This window comes from Papio anubis, chromosome 3 (assembly GCF_008728515.1).
Source record: "Papio anubis isolate 15944 chromosome 3, Panubis1.0, whole genome shotgun sequence".
Lineage (NCBI taxonomy): Eukaryota > Metazoa > Chordata > Mammalia > Primates > Cercopithecidae > Papio > Papio anubis.
This window is the reverse complement of record NC_044978.1, coordinates 133694184-133714944: the sequence shown is the minus strand read 5'-3', so window position 1 is coordinate 133714944 and position 20761 is coordinate 133694184. Positions and strand designations below refer to the sequence as shown.

The window sequence follows — 20761 nt, the reverse complement described above, 5'->3', positions numbered from 1 at the left end:
GTGCAAGTACTAATTATAAAGACAATGGAATCAGATGGCTCTTGCTGAGCATAACTGATGCATTGGAGAAAGACACCAAAAGGTTGAGGGTAATTAATCACAGCTCAAAAGCAAAATGTGAAAGTCAGAGGTCCTCGTTGGCAGCATATAAAATAACTGTTATCTTTTACAGCTTTAGACAGACAGAAAAAAACAGAGGATCAGGGCCAGTAGCAGAGCACCAGAAAAGGCTAAAGTCTCAACTGCATCAAGCCAAGGCTCTTGTTGAAAAGGGATGAGACTCTGAGAAGTGTGAGGATTCCATTTGGCTAGAAAATGTTGAAGCCCCAGATCCTCTCGAATCTCTGGGTTTACAGGAAGGTCCAACTCCTTCCAGCTATATACTATCACTTTCCTCCTGGTTCAAGACAATGCAGCAGTCTCTAGCTTGCAACCCCACCTAAGAATCTAGCCACACCTCCTTTCCTAACCAGCAGACCAACAAGTAGCATCAAACCACAACACTAACTGGCTGGTGAAGTACTGAGACAGAAAGGAGGAAATGGAATAAATGAACTATATCCCAAAGAAGCTCCATGATCCAGGCAACATGTACCAGTAGCAACCAGAAAATGATGTATGGGACTAGATCCTGCAGGTCCTGGATTAAAAGACTGGAGGATGGATGGAACAAAAGTCTGAATAATTAGGATTTTATTTACATAGTAGTATTCTCCCATAATAGCAGGTCTAATTACCTGGCAAGGACTCCAAGAGATTGTGCTAATATGCTGGTTGGATTGCACTTCGAGGTTTTTGGGGACAGCAGTGGCCCATAGTAATTGAAATATAAATGGAGCAACTGCAATGGCAGAAAATGGGAAAAGGCGTGCTACAGTGAATATTAATGTAAGCTTAGAAAATCTGCCATCTGATCACATTCCACGGGTGGAGTTGAAGGACACTTCTTTTACCAAAGTGCTAAATTATGCTCTAGTGAGAGAGGCACCAACATCATTGAGAAACTCAGTAGTGACTTTTCCTCTGTTGGTAAAGAAAGACAGCAGGAGATTCTGTTACACAACTGGGCTCAACTGTTACACAACTGGGCCAATAATATGAATTAGAATGACAGAATTCCAAAATACAGATAGTAGGTGGTGGCATTTTATTGTTGAAGCAAGGAGGTTACAAATAATGCAATGAGCAGCCAGGTGTGGTGGCTCACACCTGTAATCCCAGCACTTTGGGAGGCTGAGGTGGGTGGATCACAAGGTCAGGAGTTCAAGACCAGCCTGGCCAAGATGGTGAAGCTTCATCTCTACTAAAAATACAAAAATTAGCCAGGCGTAGTGGCAGGTGCCTGTAATCCCAGCTACTCAGGAGGCTGAGGCAGAGAATTGCTTGAACCTGGGAGGCAGTGGTTGCAGTGAGCTGAGATCGTGCCATTGCACTCCAGCCTGGGTGACAGAGCAAGACTCCATCTCAAAAATAATAAATAAATAAATAAATAAATAAATAAATAAATAAATAAAGCAATGAGCTTGAGCAGCAAGACTGGCATGACAATCTGGGGTCCTGAACTACAGGACACCATGGAAATGGTTAATAAAACACAGCTTCCCTAAAGGCAGATAGATTGGTAACCTAAAACGAAATTACTCAGTTCATATAATCAAAATAAATTAGACGAAAAGGCCAAGCACACCTGGACTAATGAAATGCTTCAAATGTTTGTCTGTTTCCATATCTGAGACAATTTTCAGATCTGAAACATATGAGCTGAAGGGCAAACTGGGTTCTCAGGAGAAAGAACCCTGCCTGAACAGGCAAATGGACAAGTATGTAGGAAAGTGATTCCCACAGTCTTTCTACAAAGGGACTTATAGTTATTCATACAAGTAACCATACACAAAAGAGGAATACAAAATATTTTGAGCACTGTTAGACACTAAGTTGGCTTAGACTAAGTCTAAAATGCTCACAAATGTGGAGTATATAATCCATGCAATACTGTCATGGGTTGTCACACAGTGAGTCCACCAATTCCTCAGAACCAACCAGTGGCCATTTCTCTGATCTTGGCCCTGACTATGTAATTGGTGTAGATATACTGGATTGATATTAGAACTCTCACAGGTGTTTCTGTCCTGATTGGGAGAATATATTGTAGTGAGGAAGGCTACATGGAAACCTCTGAAACTCACCAACTCCTTTCCCACTGGCTGAGTTAGTAAATAAAAAAAAATACTGTATCTTGAAGAGAATGGCAGAGATCAGTGCCACCTTTAAAGCCTTAAGAAATACAAAGGTGATGGTCTGCATTATATCCCAGATTAGTTCACTAGTCAACCTGATAAATTCTGTTTGCTGTACTGGATGTGGAATAATTAACATGGGCTCAAATACATGGAGTGCTATATGGCCATTACTTGGGCAAATGTTTTTATTTCCATTCCTGTTAAGAAGAAGGACCAGAATAAGTTTAAATTCATTTGAAACAGACAGCAATATACTTTTATGGTCTTCCGACAAGCCTGTGTGAACTCTTCTGTCATCAGTCCTAACATAGTCTGAAAAGATCTATGCTGCCTAAACATTTACAGAATATCATATTAATCCACTATATAGATAACATCATGTTTTAGGACTAGATGAGCAAGAAGTGGCAAATATGTTAATAAAATATGATTTTGGTTAAACACATGACTTTCAGGAGATGGGAAATAAACCCCATGAAGAATCAGGACCAATTGCATTGGAAAATTTGAGAGTCCCAAAAGTCTGGGCAATATTTTCCCCTTGAAAATAAATGACAAATTATTGCGTCTCACACATCCCAGCACTAAGAATAGAGCATCTTGGGGTCCAAGAGACAGAATAGTCCACCACTGGGAATAGTACTCTTACCTTCAGTGGATGGCATGGAATACAGCCAAATGTGAATAGGATTGAGAGTAGAAAAGTGCCTTGCAGCAGATTCAGACTGCTATGAGAACAACTGTACCATCTAGACCATAGTGTTGTGAAACAACTAATATTTTTCATTTCTGCATGATCCAGGATTTCTGAGTAAAGGATAATTGAATAGGAACCTGAAAGATAAATCCTCGCTGGAGTCATTTGCTTATATTTCAAAATGGTAAAGAAAAGCTATCAATTTTTTCTTCCTCTCTCTGGAGAAGATTTGTTTACATTGCAAAGCAAAAATCCTTCTCTAGGGAGGAGGAGGAATAGATGTGCCAGATGCCCTACTTAAGCTCTGATTCTCATAATTTTTGGATTCCTCTTCTGTAGCAAAACCTCTACATGCACAAGTGATATCTGGCCCTCAATGTGTTGCCCAAAGGAGAATTGGGGCACTGCTGAGATGATCTGCGAACAAATGATGTATTCTTTCATCTAGAAGTAATGTCTCAGATCCTTCACAGTTTCAGACTTAAAATTGTTACACATAATTTGTGGTGGAAAAACACATGTTGTGTGGAATTTCTCACAAGCCCTAGTAGGAGTTTCACAGCATAAATCCTAAGGATTCTGGAACACAACCATGTCACCTGCAGTAGAGAATTAAACACTATTTGTAGAACAGCTCCCAGATTGCTCCTTAGCCCTAATAGAGATGGAGAGAATACAGCTTGTTGGCATCAGCCATGGAGACGCATGACAGTTTTATGAGAAGGCTGATGAATGAGGATCTGAAAATAATGATGAAGAGCATAGAGTGTTCAAACCCTGACTCTCAATGCTAAGAGGTAAGAAATGGGAGAACACACAGTCTTGCTTGAAAGAAGAAAATATTAATCAGGGTCTTTCAGGGAGAATGAAATGTTATTTAAATCCAATATGTGTAAAGTACTTTGCAAAGAGTTTAACCATCTCTAGAGATCATTAATCATGGAATGGTGGACTTAGGGAAGGAGTTTAGAAGGAGCAGAAAAGAGATGGGATCAAGGAACAGAAGGAAAAAGCATTATTGATAGGAGAATAAGACAAAATAACTCTTATCCCAAAAGAGTCTACACTTGAATGATGGTTGAAAAAATAAGGAGGTGAAGCAGGTTGATGTCGGACGCCAAAGAGAAGCGCAAGATAATCAGCGATGGGTAATGCAGGTTTTAACCATCATCAGGGCGGGAGGCCAAGCAATAGCAGCTACAGCATAGTGGGGTGATTTTCAAATGTTTGATGGCTGACAGTGATGGCAAGGGCAGTGGAGGAAGAGATTCCCCATCTCCTCTGAGATCAACAGGAACCCAGCTGTATATTCCATTTCGAACAAACATGCCTCTTTTCAGAGAGAATTTACAAAATTCTAGGAGGCTGCTAAGCCTGTAGTCTCCTTTGAAGCACAAACAATTCTGTCTTTGGGCTAGTGTGATAAAAGCAAACAAACCTCAATTTACTGGACACAGCTAAAGTAACTGTCTAGGTGGAAATGCAGAGACCATTGTAGATGATAATGAAGCTCACCCAATCAGATTTGGTGGGAAAAACTATGAGAGGTCTAGGTATACAAAGAGGCCAACGTCACTGGCCCTCATGCTGTATTCCCCATGATACTAATTGATTATCTCAGGGCTATTTGAAGCCTGCTGTACTGAAAAGCTGAATGTCTGAGGACACACCATATGATAATAATCCCATATCCATTTCCCTATGTGCTTACCTTCATTGGATAGGTAAACTAGGTACCATTTTTTCTTATTAATGTAAATAATTTTGCTGTAATAGCTAACTTTTCCCGAGGACTTAAATATGCCCAACACTGGGCATGGTTTATAAGCTTTATTTAGTTTTATACTTAAATAACTCAACTTGCTTGACCCTATTATAATAACCCTTTTTGTTACATAAAGGAAACCAAGGTTTAAAAAAGGTTAAGTAAATCAAGTCTCACAAATGGTAAATTTTGGAGCTTGATTTCAAACTCAGGTGGTTGACATCAGAGCCCCTGCACGCAACCACTAGCCACATTGGTGTTTTCTCTTTTCACTTTGTTTATTCCCATCCATCTTCCCTTAGGAATCATTCCACTAGGACAGTTGAATACATTTGTTGCAGTCATAAGATTATGTTTTCTCAGACAGTAATAAGTAAAGTGGCAGACAGAGATAACCAAAAGAAAAGGAAGGGGGCATGGGTTAAAATGAATGGAGTAAATTCATTTAGAAGGCCAATGATTTTTTGGTCAAAGTGGCAGAAAGTGGAAAACAGTTAATGCTTGATAAAAATCTATTTGTAAATCTGTCCTTTCTTCACTTAATTCTGAGAGATTGAAATTGAAATATAATTGATATTTGACACATGGTTGAACAAGTGGAAATGAATATACAAAATATATATGTGAGAAAATTGCATTTTTACTGAGCATAAAAATCTAGAATTAAAATTTAGGTTTTGCATTTGTGGCTCTACAAAATGGACTTGCAGCTTTTCCTCACTCGGGTAAAAGGTGGCAGCTGAACTGTACTCTGTTTTATAGGTTTGAACTATGATAGTTATTTCAGGTAGATTGCATTTCCCCAAAATTTCTAAAAATACTATATTTGCTGTTTTAATGCTCTTCCACAGTTTTACCACTCCTCATCAAGGTGTAAAGTCTATTTCTCCTCCCCATAAAAGTGGGCTAGCCTTTGTGACTACACTAAAAAAATGAAATATGAGTGATGCCAAGTGACTTTCTAGTCTAGGGCACTGCAGCATAATAGGTGATAGTGCTTCCATCTAGCTCACATTCCGTTCCTCTCCTCATCTTTGAAATCCAGCCACCATGTTGTGAGGAAGCCCAGGTCACATGGAGAGGCCATGCCATGTGTAAGTGTTCCAGCTGAAAGCCCCAGAGAAGGACACAGTGTACAGCCAGGAATAATCTCCAGGTCAGTGGAATGAGCAAGCATTTAGCCGCTCAAAAGATACCAGTCCCCAGGTCACAGGCTTCTGTTCAAGTGCAGAAGCTATTCCCATTCTTCAGTTTCCAAGTCTGATGTTCTATTCTCAAAGAAATTTTCTCTGAACTTTCATATTCTATTAAGTTGCCCTTTTATATGTTATTATAATGTCTCATGAATCCCCTCCATAATGTATATAACATGCAAATATGTGTCTACTTATATAATTATACAAATCTAATTTGTATAATTTATATTTGTATGAAATCATTCATTATGAAATAAATATATACTTATGCTCCATATATATCACGGAAGAGCTGTATCTTTCTGGTTCACCATATGTACTTAGTATTTTAACTTTGACATTTGGCAGACCCTCAATATATATTTATTGTGTAAATTAATTGTTACTCCAGTGTTACTTCTAAGGGACTCAAGCTACAATGGTTTAAGAGTCCCTAGAGGCTCGGAAAGACTTTAGTGTTTGTACTCTAGTAGATTGGTAGGGGATGGTGGAAGACTGTCTAATCAGTATGGTTTTCAATTTTGCATTTATATCTTCATAGAAAAGTAAGTGTGATTTTGTTTATTTTATAGAAATAAGGAACTCATCAGAGTAGATTTGATTGTAAAAGTGCTTTTCCTCCCTGGAACATATAAATGACTCCTTTCAAAGTGCCCCTTCTTTCTGTGCTGTGTTCTGCCATCATTTATTATTCAGAAAATGAGGCTATGGTGTAAAAGGCAGAAAAGAAAGAAAGGAGCCTTGAAGATAGATGCTGCAAATTTAATCCTGGCCAAATGACCGATGTAGGGGGGGTGACCTAGACCTGGATATGTTTTAAATCTTCCCAGGCCTGTGCCTCTGTAAAACTTTGCAAACAAAGTTTTCCTGAGGAAAACAGAGGCACATAATGTACATATATTTCTAGTGATACATGTGGCACAGTGTAATGCTATGTGAAGCAATGATAAAGATCTTTGAGGGGCAGCATGCTGAATAGAAAGAATAAGGGCTGTGAAGTCAAGTAAACCTTGAACCCGATTCTTCTGCTTTTAGCTGAGCCTTATCTTCAAAGTGGTGTATAATTAGAACTAAATGAAATAAAACATGTAAAACACGCCATACAGTAAGCTCTCAAAAATTATACTACCTTTTCCTGATTAATACTCAGAAATTAAAAAAATAGTGAGCTGTTTTTGTATCTTAACTGAACCAATGCTAGTATTCTGGTTGTAATATTATACTATATTTGTGCACTGTATTTGTGTTACCACTAAAGGAAACTGGGTAACTGGTATATGGGATCTCTCTGTCTTACTTTGTACAACTGTGTGTAAATCTACAATTAGCTCAAACAGTTTAATTTTTTAAATCTAGACTGAGAGGGAGGAACCTCCACTCATACAATGGTTCAGCTGAGCTGAAATTCTATTATTCAAGCTCCATCATTTCACAAATGACGTAAGGAAGCCCAAAGATATTTGGTGATTTAGGCAACACATAGTCACCGGCAGAGCTGCAGAAAAACATACAATGTCCTAGTTCTAGGTTGGTTTTGTAATACAAATTTAAACATATTTTTGAGGAGAGATGCTTGGCATCTAAGTAGCCTTTTCTCTTTTAGCTCTGGGATTGCTTGTATTTTGTATTTATAGCCTTTTATAAAGATGACTATTTTTTTCTGGGCAGTGTTTGTAATTCTTTATACTAATATAGATTTTCACAAAATCCTTTCATGTAATAATTTAAGAAAGTATCTGTTGATATATAACCTTGAAATTGGGTGGCTGGGCATGGTGGCTCATGCCTGTAATCCCAGTACTTTGGGAGGCCAAGGCGGGAGGATCACCTGAGGTTGGGAGTTCGAGAACAGCCTGGCCAACATGGTGAAATCCCATCTCTACTAAAAATACAAAAATTAGCTGGGCTTGGTGGCAGGCACCTGTAATCTCAGCTACTCGGGATGCTGAGGCAGGAGAATCTCTTGAACCCAGGAGGCAGAGGTTGCGGTGAGCCAAGATCGCGCCATTGCATTCCAGCCTAGGGAACAAGAGTGAGACTTTGTCTAAAAAAAAAGAAAAAAAAAGAAAAAGAAATTGGGAACAAGCTTGAGTAAGTAACTAGAATTTAGGATTTCTGCTATCAGTTTTCTCTTGCTGCTCTGTGACAGAAATGCCTTTAAGAGGTTGTATGAATCAGGTCATACTGTCTATAGAAAAGAATAATGTTGTAGGTAATAATATATCCATCACATCTTTTTTGAAATATAATGGGAAAAATTCAACATTTATAAATAAAACACACTGCAGGCATACTAATTAGAATATCCAGTATGAAACATCATACAGGGCTAATGAGGCTTTTGAGTAATGTCTTAAAGGACCCCAGACATCCCCATCTCAAAATGCTCTACCTCTTTGACTGGCTTCTTTCTCTGTGACTTTGCCATTATGTTTTCATTCCTATTGGTTGCATGAGTACATTTAGATGTAAATACCTCAAAAGAAAGCTTTTTGTTACCACTATTTATACTGCTTCCAAACAGAAAACTAGCTGAAACCAACATTCTGAGGTGATAAGAGACGGGATAACTAAATTCCGTAGAAGGAAACATTAAGCCATGTTGAGAAAGAACGGGTCTTCATGGGCCATTGCAGTGGGAAACAACACAGAACGCTTGGGTTACGGCGGGAGGAAGACAGTAAATAAAAATAGGGAGAGAAATATTGAAAAGGTTTAAGAGAAGACGTCTTAGAAATACATCTTACTACTTTACTGTTTCGTCCAATGTATTTCGTAATCAGCATCATGATATTAACAGCACAAAGACAGCATTTTCCTAGAAAGTATACCAATGAAATTTAAATGAGAAAACACAAAAATGGTTATTCATATAGTAAAATTAAATTCTTCGTAAATGTTAGCTGTGACTTTTATCAAAAACATGCTAAAATTATTAAAATTGACAGGAAAAGTGATAGGGACATATAGGATATAAAATGCTCATACCTACAAGAAATCATTTGTGTATACTAAAGGAGAATCTGATATATATATTTTAATGCTTTAACTGTAAGTTCTGATATTAGAATGAAATTTCAATTTTTCTACCAGTTGACTGAAGGTTCCAGCTAAAATAATATATGTATATTTCTCACTTTTACAAAAACAGTTAGATTTGTTTTCCATGCTCTTGGCTGTATTCTAAGAGAGTTCTACATGAGTGAGTATGTCACCTCAGTCCTCAAGAGATGAATCAGGCTTAAAGTTAACAGCACACACAACAGTTAAAGATGAAAAATTGCTGTTGTTTCAGTATAGATAAAATCAAGCCACAGTTTGCATTCTATTCGAATTCACTGAACTTGGTAATACATTAGAAAATATAAAAGTATTTTTTATGTTTCTTTCTTAAGTGTGTATAGTTTTTTATTATTCAGAATTCCATATCTGAATTGCAGCCATTACTTGAAGAAAGTGGGTGTATGACACTAATAATTTTCTTAGGGTTTGTGACAATGTTAACTATTTCCCTGAAATGGATGAAACCTCTAAAATGGTGGGGAAAATACTTAGGGCACTGCTTCTACTACTATGGTTTCTTTAAACTTCTTTTTTTTAATTATGAAAGGAATGAAACTCTAACACTGCAAAAGAGCAAAACATGACAGTATATTTTAAATTTCAACTCTTTCTAAGGTTGACTATTATATAATACTATCATAAAAGTTTATCGAGCATCCTTGAAAGCCTATTTCTTCCAGTTACAAATACACACAGATTTTACAAATTGCATTAGTCCATTTTTGTATTGCTATAAAGAACTGCCCAAGATGGGGTAATTTATAAAGGAAAGAGGTTTAATTGACTCACAGTTCCACATGGCTGGGAGGCCTCAGGAAACTTACAATCATTGGGAAAGGTAAGAGAAAGCAAGGCACCTTCTTCACAAGGTAGAAGGAAGAAGTGCAGAGCAAAGGGGGAAGAGCCGCTTATAAAACCATCAGACCTCATGAGAACTCACTCACTATCATGAGAACAACATGGGGAAAACTGCCGCTATGATTCAATTACCTCCACCTTGACACGTGGGGATTATGGTAATTATGGGGATTATAATTCAAGATGAGATTTGGGTGGGGACACAAAGTCTCACCATACCACAAATGCACACGCATACATACACACATAATATGATACTGTGTATATTGTTTTGTTACTTGTTTTTTCACTTAATAGGTTATGTAATTTAGCTAACTATATTTATCAATGTTATTTAGAGTATTTCCAATTATTTGTTATGTATTATAAAGTAATGCTATGAGTGTCCTTTTACTATCTTTTTGTACATATGTACAAATATGATTATAACTCCCAAGAAAATAATGTTCTTAATCCATTTTTAACTTTTACAAATATTGCCACATTTCTCTCTATAAAAGCTGGACACATTTACACTCCCACCAATAGTGAACCAGGGCCCATTTCCCACATAACCAATTTAAATCTCATAGACAAGTTCTGCCCAATAGAATTTTCTACATTGATGTAAATGCTCTATATCTATGATGTCTAATATAGTAGCCACTAGCTATATATGACTACTGAGCACTTGAAATTTGGGTGGTGCGATTAAGAAATTAAATTTTTATTTTTATTTAATTTAAATGTAAAAAGCCACATGTGACTAGTGTTTACCATATTGAACTGCATAACTATACCAGGAATGGGATCTGGTTTATTTGCAAGCTTGATCATCTTTCATAACTTTTAAAGTGGTTTATTGTTCACTATCAATTATTTAATCTAGGAAATTTTGCGTGTATATTTCTGCTTTTTTGCTACTGTATTGTGTGTCTTTTATCTTATTGACTTACAAGTAATATTTTCCTGATATGCTGATTTCTACTGGATGTTTATTGATACTTAATCTACCATAGAGGATGCAAACATTTCATTCTGGGCTCTTATTTATTCACAGATATTTTATGCAGTTGGTACTATTGTGAGTTACATATTTGCTTTTCAGTATTATCTAGTTGGTAATGACTTGTGTATATGAAAATTTGGGTTTTGTATATTTAGCTAATATCTTGTCAATTCACCTACTTAGGCTACTAGTACTAACTTTGTGGGGGTTTTCATTAAAATTATTTTCTAATAAGCTTGTATTTCTAAATCATTGTTTGAAATAATTGCAGCTTTGTGGTTTCCTTTGTAATAATTATCTCTTTATTTTTCTTTTATTAGTCTGGCTGAATGCACTAGAAAATACAGAAACACTGAATGATAACAGTAATATGGTAGTCACAATTCTTGTTTTATTTATTATTTTGATATTTGATAGTTTGATAGTTTATTATTTGATAACATTTGATAGTTTATTATTAATTGTGATATATATGTCTCTATAAATATCCCATGTAAAGATGAGGAAGTCTACTTTAATTTCTGTATTAACATTTAATCTATAAATAAATTCATTAATAATTTTTCAATGCAAAATCCATTTAAGTTATTGGTATATTCATTATAAGCCCATCAACACTTTATTATAATTATTGCTTTATGCCATTGCCTTTTAAATCAGATAGAAGAAAAGAGTTACTAATAAAAATATATTTACAATGTCTTTTATATTTATTTATGTAGTTAACCTTTAACAGTATTCCTTGTGTCTTATGTGAATTCAAGTTGCTCTTTGGTATGTCTCATTTCAGCCTAGAAACCCCCATTTAGTATTCTTTTAGGGCAGGTCTGCTAGGGATTAATTTTTCAGAATTTTTGTCTGGGAATTAATTTTCTCCTTTATTTTCACAGGAAAATTTCTTTGGATGTACAATTCTTTATTGGCAATCATTTTCTTACAACACTGAAAATGTCATTCTATTTCTGGCCACCATAGTTTCAGATAGGAATTATTTTATTGATGATCACTTATAGGTGATGAGTTGTTCTCAAAATTCTCTCTTTGTCCTTGGCTATTGACAGTTTTACTATGATTTGTCTAGGTGTGGATCCCTTTTAGTTGATTCTATTTTGAGTTCCTTAATCTTCATGAATGTGCAAATTAGTGTTTTTTATCAAATAGGAAACAATTCACACTATGATTTATTCAGATATTCTTTCTGCCTCTTTCTCTCGCTCCAATCCTTCTGGGAGTTTATCATGCCTATGTTGGTGTGCTTGATGATGTCTCACATCTCCCTGAGGCTCTGCTCAATTTTTTTCATTCATAATTCTTTGTGTTCCTTAGAATTGATAATCTCAATTGATCTATCTTTAGCTCCATTGATTCCATCTTCTGCCATTTCAAATCTGTTTTTGAGTCCTTCTAGTAAAATTTTTATATCATTTACTTTAATTTTTAAGTGCATTATTTCTACTTTATTTTAAAATTATTTCTACCACTTTATTGATATTTTCTATTTGAGATAGTCTCATATTTTTATTTAATTTTTTAATCATGGTTTCCTTTAGTTCTCAAAGGTATTTATAATAGCTGATTTAAAATCTTTGACTAGTAAGTCCAAGGTCTTAATAGTCCAGTAGTCTTTCTCAGGGATAGTTTCTATTGATTATTTATTCCTCCATCCCTACCCGCCACACCCTATATATGGGGCGTACCTCTATCTCATTTATTTGGGTATCTCAAGATTTTTTACTGAAAAGTGAGACATTTAAAATAAACATACTGTGACAACTCTGGAAATCAGATGGAAATAGGACTTCCAGGACTTGCTCCTGTTGCTAGTTGTTGTGCCTCTCTTTATTTTCCTTTTATTTGTTTGTGACTTTCCTGGACTAATTCTGTCAAGTCTGTATTCTTTAATTTACTCATCAGCTAGTGATTGGACAGGGATCTCCTTACATACCTTGGACCAATAAGTCTCACAGCCTTTGCTGACAGACTCTGTGTTTACGTTCAGGAACATCTTCAACACTTCAGACAACTTACAGTTCTGCCTTAACCTTTACTTCTTGATTTTATAGCAACTAAAGGTCAGTCATAGGTGAGCAATTAAGACCTTATCCAGTGTTTTCTGTACATGTTCGCAGTCCTGCACATGCATGTGGCCTTCTAGATTCCCAGGAATGTGTGGAGTTTTTAACTATCCTCTAAAGTCCTTTCATTCCCCAGTTTTTCCTTTTAAGTTTCCTAGCCACTTATTAGCTCTAAATGGGATCTCTGCTTAAGGAAGCTGTGTTGTTCAACAATTGCCAATAGTTGCTTTAGACACACACCTGGGAATATGGCTATTCTCACAGAGAAAGCTCTAAGTCAGGCCAAATAAAGATAAACCTGCCACACCTATAATTCCAGCACTTTGAGAGGCCAAAGTGTGAGGAACACTTGAGGCTAGGAAATTGAGACATGCCTGGGCAACATAGCAAGACCCCTGTCTCTGAAAAAAAAAAAAATTAGCAGGTGTTGGTCAAGCACATGCAGTCCTAGCTACTTGGGAGGCTGAGGTGGGAGGATCATTTGAAATTAGGAGGTCAAAGCTGCAGTGAGTCAAGGTCATGTCACTGAACTCCAGCCTGAGTGACAGAGTGAGACTCTTTCTCTAAATAACTAACTAAATAAAATAATAACAAACCTTGAGAATGAAGTTTTTCAGGTAGCTTCCATACAGGTCAAATGGTCATTTTGCATGTGGATTTGGGTGATTTCCAAACCCTTCTTCCCACCCAGTGACTACTAGGCTGTTGTTTTTCAGTTACTGTGGGTGTGAATCTGTTGGTCTTAAAGGATATCATGAATTTGAATGGGCATAAAGTAAGTTCAAGCACCACAAAGCTCATTGTTACCAAGATCTGATTATTTTTCTAAAATAAAAGTTCCTCGGATTGTTGGAAAACTTCAGTTAGTTTCCAGGATTCTGAAAAGTTGATTTTGACTTTTTTTTTTTTTTTTTTTTTTTTTGCCAGTATCCTCATTACTTTTATGGAGGAGGAGTTTTGGGAGGGTTTTACTACAACCTTCCCTTCTTCTTTTATTTTGAAACAATTATAGTGGATTAGAAAAGTGTATCTAGGGATTGATAATCAAAGGTTGTATAATTGACAACAATTATGTTTAACAAAATAAAGTTCAAGGTGAATTACAAAGGGCTGAAATATTTTATTTCGATTAAATACATAATAGTTATGGTCTTGGTACTGCAAATAACATTTCTTGGAGATGTTTAGATGTAGAGAGAGAAACAGATAAAGTCACAAGGGTCGAGGCTTTAACATACCACTCTAAGAAATAATTACTCATAGCCAAAAACAATATAGTATTACAGTATTATACAGTATTCTGACACAGCTAGGTTTCAGAAATCATTATACTTGACAAAAAGGATAATTTACATTCTTTTTAAAATCCCATGTAACAATTACAAAAATCTCTTTAGCAACAAAGAAAATCTCTAGAAATTCTCAAAAGTAATCTTTTAATGCATGGCATTTTCTGAACACAATAAAACTCTAGTTGATAGAAAAAAAGACAGAAAAAGGCATAAAATAAGCTTGCCTAATTTGAAATAAACACTTTTCTACGTAACTCAGATTAAAGATAAAACCAAAACTAACAAAATTTTTAGAAGACTATCACTATTTTAACTTTCAAGAAAACTGTTTTTGAATAGCAGCTATTATTATTTTGTGGATACATTAATTTCTTTACATTCCCTGAGGTTACAAATTTCAAATAAACATTGTCCTATTTGTATTTCCTCAGTCTTAAAAGCAGATTTTGACAGTCCAAAATATTATAATATCTATATTCATATTTCCCAGAGGCAACCACTTTTGGCACTATTTTGTGCTATAGTAGTTATCTCCTTAACTATGAATAAGATAACTATATCTCTATGTTATGGTTTAACAATTTTAGACATTATGAACTGTCTCCTCTCTTGGAAAGATTAAGATTTACTCACATTATCTACTGTTTCTTCTTGCCTTTGTCATTTTTGCTTTCGGTATTTTTTTTAACACTCCTTAGTAATTTAAAATAATATTCCTAAGCCATTCTTTCTCATAACAATAACTTTAGTATATAAACTACCCACTATGTAGTAGGTGCATATTATATCATTTTCTTCTCATCTCCGACTTCTGTGTAGATACCTTCATTATTATAATATCAAAAAGACAATAAAATTATATTTAATACATCTGTGCTTAGTAAAAATTTGGTCAAATACTCAAAACCAACAAACTGTAATTTCTTTAAATTTTTTTAATTTTTAATTAGTGTGGGTACATAGTAGGTATATGTATTTATGGGGTACATGAGATCTTTTGGTACAGGCATACAATGTGTAATAACCACATCAGGGTAAATGGGGTATCCATCAACTCAAGCATTTATCCTATGTGTTACAAATAATACAATTACACTCTTTTAGTTACTTTGAAATGTACAAATAAATTATTTTTGACTATAATCCTCCTGTTGTCCTATCTAATACTAGGTCTTATTTACTCTTTCTAACCATTTTTTTGTACCCATTAACCATCACCAATGCCCCCCTCCCAATTCCTCCTCCTAGCCTCTGGTAACCATCTATCTGTTCTCCATCTCCATGAGTTTAATTGTTTTGACTTTTATATCCCAAAAATAAGTGAAAATATGTTTGTCTTTCTGTGCCTGGCTTATTTAACTTAACATAATGATCTCCAGTTCTGCAAATGACAGAATCTCATTCTTTTTTATGGCTGAATAGTACTCCATTGTGTATATGTACCACGTTTCTCCATTCATCTGTTGATGGACACTTAGGTGGCTTCCAAATCTTGGCTATTATGAACAGTGCTGCAACAAATATGGGAGTGTAGATGTCTCTTCAACATACTTTTGGGTATATACCTAGCAGTGAGATTGCTGAATCATATGGTAGCTCTGTTTTTAGTTGTTTGAGGATCCTCCAAACTGTTCTCCATAGTGGTTGTATTAATTCACATTCCCACTAACAGTGTACAAGGGTTCCCTTTTCTCTACATCCTTACCAGCATTTGTTATTGCCTGATTTTTGGATAAAAGCCATTTTAACTGGAGTTGGATTATATCTCATTGTAGTTTTGATTTACATTTCTCTGATGATCAATGATGTTGAGCACATTTTCATATGCCTATTTGCCATTCATATGTCTTCTTCTGAGAAATATCTATTCAAATCTTCTGCCCATTTTTACATCAAATTATTAGACTTTTTCCTATATAGTTGTTTGAGCAAACTGCACTTTTATTCACTTCTGAGCCAGTTAGTGTGCTAGCATTTACCTTTCCTTCTCAATAAGCCCAATTCTATGACCTCTGTGACAGCCGAAAGTATCAAGTGCAAATAGATTATTTATTCTTACACTCTGCTGACCACTCAAAATCATACCACATTTTACTTTGCTTAATGTTAGGACCATTATTTTAGTATAGAGGTTTTAATTTTCTCCTGGCATTTCTTATCTTTCTTTTTGTTGTTGTTAACAAAATCGTTTTTTTTTTTTTTTTTGCACTATTACAATCTGGTTGTGTTTCTCTTTTGTGCTATGGATGTTTTACAAATGTCTGGTGGTCATTTTTTTCCTTGTTATAAGTTGATAATTCTATTGTCCCTGTTTGCGTATATCTGTTCCCCTAAGTGTTGTCCTCTTCCCCCCACGCCCCGCCCCCAGAAAGAGGGTCTCCATATGTCTTGGTTACACTTGGACTTGAACTCCTAGGCTTAAGTGATCCTCCTACCTCAGCCTCCTGAGTACTCCTGAGTAGCTAGAACTGCAAGCACATGCAACCATACCTGGTTTTCTTTTTTCAAACGAAGAATATGCATTCTCTGGAAGCATGGGGAAGATGTGAATTTGCAGGTTTTATTTTAGAAGACTCATGGGGAGGTAGCAGCCAGTCACAATGACACCCATCTTGTGGGGAAAACAAAAACAAGAATGAATTTGTATTGCCTATTTTGCAAGGCATCTTGGGGAACTACTAATTGGAGATCACTTTACATTAAATTTTAATTTGAGCTTTTTTGGGCCCCACAGGTATTGTGAATTCAAACCTATACTGGAAAGAATGACTCCCACTTCTGCTGAAATCTCTTTCTACATATTGTTTTGCTTCTCATTCCCTTGTTCAGTTTTTACCTTTGTGTGTCATTTAATTTAAGTGTACCTCTTACAAACAACTAATTACTGTTCTTTGTCTTTGACAGGGGAACTTATCTAATCGTAATTGTAATCATAATATGTTTAAACTTTTTGCTGCCATCGTGTGTTATGTTTTCTTTTGTTTGGGTTTTCAAATGTTGTTTAAAAATACTTCTCTGTTTATAACTTTGTTACTTCTTTCTAATGATTTGCAAATTGAATATCTTATTTCTCTTATTGTACTGGTTGTTCTGAAATTTGAAACAAAATAATCCATTTATTTCCTCAGTGTCAAGAATTAATCATTTGGCTTTTGATAGTTTGGAATTGTTTATTATATTGTGGATCCTTTGTTTAATGAATCTTCTTTTAAAAATTATATGGCCAGGCACAGTTGCTCACGCCTGTAATCCCAGCACTTTGGGAGGCCGAGGTGAGTGGCTTACAAGGTCAGGAGTTCGAGAACAGCCTGGTCAATATGGTGAAACCCCATTTACTTAAGATATTTTGGGCTGAGCATGGTGGCTCACGCCTGTAATCCCAGCACTTCGGGAGGCCAAGGCGGGTGGATCACTTGAGGTCAGGAGTTGAGACTAGCCTGGCCAACATAGTGAAACCTTGTCTTTACCAAAAATACATCAAATTAGCTGGGTGTGGTGGTGGGCGCCTGTAATCCCAGCTACTTGGGAGGCTGAGGCAGGAGAATCCTTTGAACCCAGGAGGCAGAGGCTGCAGTGAGTCGAGATTGCACCACTGCACTCCAGCCCAGGTGACAGTGTGAGACTTCATCTAAAAAAAAATTATATTAATTTTTGGAGTGGTAGCCTCAATAATTATTTAGAGTTAAGAGAAATTTTTCTGGTCTCTTTGCTCATCATGGTTTCTTGAATTCAAAACCTTTCTCTCCCTTGGTTTATAATTATCATTTTTTGATAATGTATCTTCAAGCCAATTTTATGGGTGTGATATGGTTTGGCTGTGTCCCCAGCCAAATCTCATCTTGGATTATAGTTCTCATGATCCCACATGTCATGGGAGGGACCTGGTGGGAGGTAATTGAATCATGAAGGTGGTTACCTCCATGGTGATCTCGTCATAATGAGTGAGTTCTCATGAGATCTGATAGTTTTGTAAAGGGCTGTTCCCCCTCACATGCTGTCTTGCCTGCTGCATGTAAGATGTGCCTTCACTCCTTCTTTGCCTTACACCATGATTGTGAGGCCTCCACGGCCATATGAAACTGTGAGTCCATTAAACCTCTTTTTTAAAATAAATTACCCAGTCTCAAGTATGTCCTTATAGCAGTGTGAGAATGGACCAATACAGGGTGCAATCAGTAGCTAACATGGCTGTAGAAATACAACTATGCTAAAGTCTTACTTAAAATTCATAACTACAAATCATACATAGGCTCTTAATATTGGTCTGTGATCATACCACATGTCCCTAGTCTATTTACTCTCCCATTCTTCTAGATGTGTGCTGTCCAATAAAGTAGCCATTATCTATATGTATTTCCTTTTCCATTTAAATTAATTAAAATAAAATAATGTTGTTTCACAACTCCACTAGCCATGTTTCAAATGGCCAATCACCATATGGTGATAGTGGTCGTGCTGGTAGGCAAAGTAATGGCCTCTCAAAAATGTAGGCATTCTAATCCTGGAACCTATGGATATGTTACCTTACATGGCAAAAGGGACTTTGTACATGTGATTAAGGTCAAGGGCTTTGAGATGGGAAGATTATCCTGGCTTATCCACAAAGGTTCCAATCTAATCACAAGGATACTTAAAGTGGAGGAGGAAGACAGAAGAAAAGATCAGGGTAATGAGCTGTGAGAACTCAACATGCCTTGCTAGCTTTGAAGATGCAGGAAAGGAGCCACAAGCCAAGGAATGCAACTGGGCTCTAGAAGTTGGATCAGTCAAAGAAACAGATTCTCCACCAGAGCCTCCAAAAAGGAATGCAACCATGGTGACATCTTGGTCTTAACCCAGTGAGACCACGGTGCATTTCTGATCTACAGAACTTATAAGATAATAAATTAATATTGTTTAAGCCACTAAAGTTGAGACAATTTGTTGTGGTAGAAATAGAAAACTAATACAGCTACTATTTCAGATAGTGCAAATATAGAACGTTTCTGTCTCTGCAGGAAGTTCTATTGGACAGCACCAATTTATAAGATTTTAAATAATTGAAGGTACAGTAAATGGAGTTCTCATTCATTTTTGGTAATCTCTCTTTCTTTGGTAATCTTCACTTTCTGGAATGATCTCATCTAGTCTCATAACTTTGAATAGACAACAATAAAAGCTGTTGATTCCAAATTTATATCTTTAGTTTGGACTTCTGACTCCAGATGCATATATACACAACTGATCATTTAAAAGTTCCAATTAGATAGTTAATGGGCATCTTAAACACAGCATGTATAAAACTGAACTCCTGATCTCTCCCAGCATAGACTTGCTTTATTTACATTATTTTCATCTTAGTTAATAATAATTATGCCATTTTCAATTTCTCAGGAAAAACACTAGAGTCATCTTTGACATCTATTTCTCTTATAACACTCATACAACCTATATCAAAACTCTTTTTGACTATATAAAGGATGAAACTCAGGAACAGCCAATGAAAGAGAGGCAAAGAGCAAAGAAAAGGGGCAGGTACAGGACTTTCCAAGCCCTCTTCAGGCTTACCCACCTCACAGCTCCTCTCTTGATATGTTCGCCAACCCAGAAGCTCTCAGAAACTCATGGTTTAGGGGTTTCTATGGAGATTGCATTATGTACGCATGATATTGATTAAATCATTGGTCATTGGTGATTGAACTCAATCTCCAGCCTGTTTTCTCTCCTCAGATGTCAGGGAGTGAGGTTGAATGTTCCAGCCCTCTAATCATGCCCTAGTTTTTCTGGCGACTAGCCCTCATGCTGAAGCTTTCTAGAGGCCCCCAACCACCACTCTTCTCATTAACATACAAAAGATACTCTATTAGTCCACAAATTTCAATTTCAGTCTTTTGGAGCTATATGCTGGAAACCAGAGTCCAGTTTATTTTTTATCACATTCCATCTATAAAATATATTCTGCATCTAATGACTTCTGAACACTTCCATTGCTACCACTTTATTCCAAGCCACCATTATCTTTAGCCTAGATGATTGTAATAGCCCACTCTATTACAAACATAGTCCAGTGTAATAACAGAACCTACTCTAGGGAAATAATAGAAGCCAATTAGTCACAAAATTGTTAAATACCTGAAAGAACAAAGGGAAGAGTTAGGATAATCCAGACATTATTTATTATAGCCAGCTGCTACCCCTAGAGATGATATTATTGGAACCCAAAAGCTGAGACCACCCAATACAAATGGCAATCACAGTAGCCTGCCCAGCGGACCGGCCTTGGGGCACATGCAGCAGTCACCACAGGCACAACCCAAAACAATCAGAGAGAGGGACCAATGCCCCAGCTTGTCCCTTCTTGGTGCCCTGAACTTCATGACAATGCTTCTTTTTGAACAAATTCAGTTTGAAACCAATTAGCAAGGGAATCTGAGAAATATATTTTGTAGGGGTTAGACCTCTAAGATATAGATGTAACTAGAGGAAGGGGAGGGAATGAATTTGGGAGAAAACAGATGCTTTCTGATTTGTCTCCCAGCTTCCATTAAAGCTGTCTACCACTACCACTCTCCAGTACATACACATTCTATTCCAACAGAGGAGGCAAA

The 20761-nt window shown here is 36.3% G+C and overlaps 1 long non-coding RNA gene across 1 annotated transcript in view; it reads right to left on the bottom strand.

The window, feature by feature from the left end:
* The window catches only part of LOC101024909, a 39053-nt gene that overhangs the window by 12075 nt on the left and 6217 nt on the right, over positions 1-20761 (bottom strand). The window contains exon 2 of the long non-coding RNA XR_002522027.2: positions 16665-16785. This is a non-coding gene — a long non-coding RNA (uncharacterized LOC101024909). The remainder of the gene's footprint in view (positions 1-16664; positions 16786-20761) is intronic.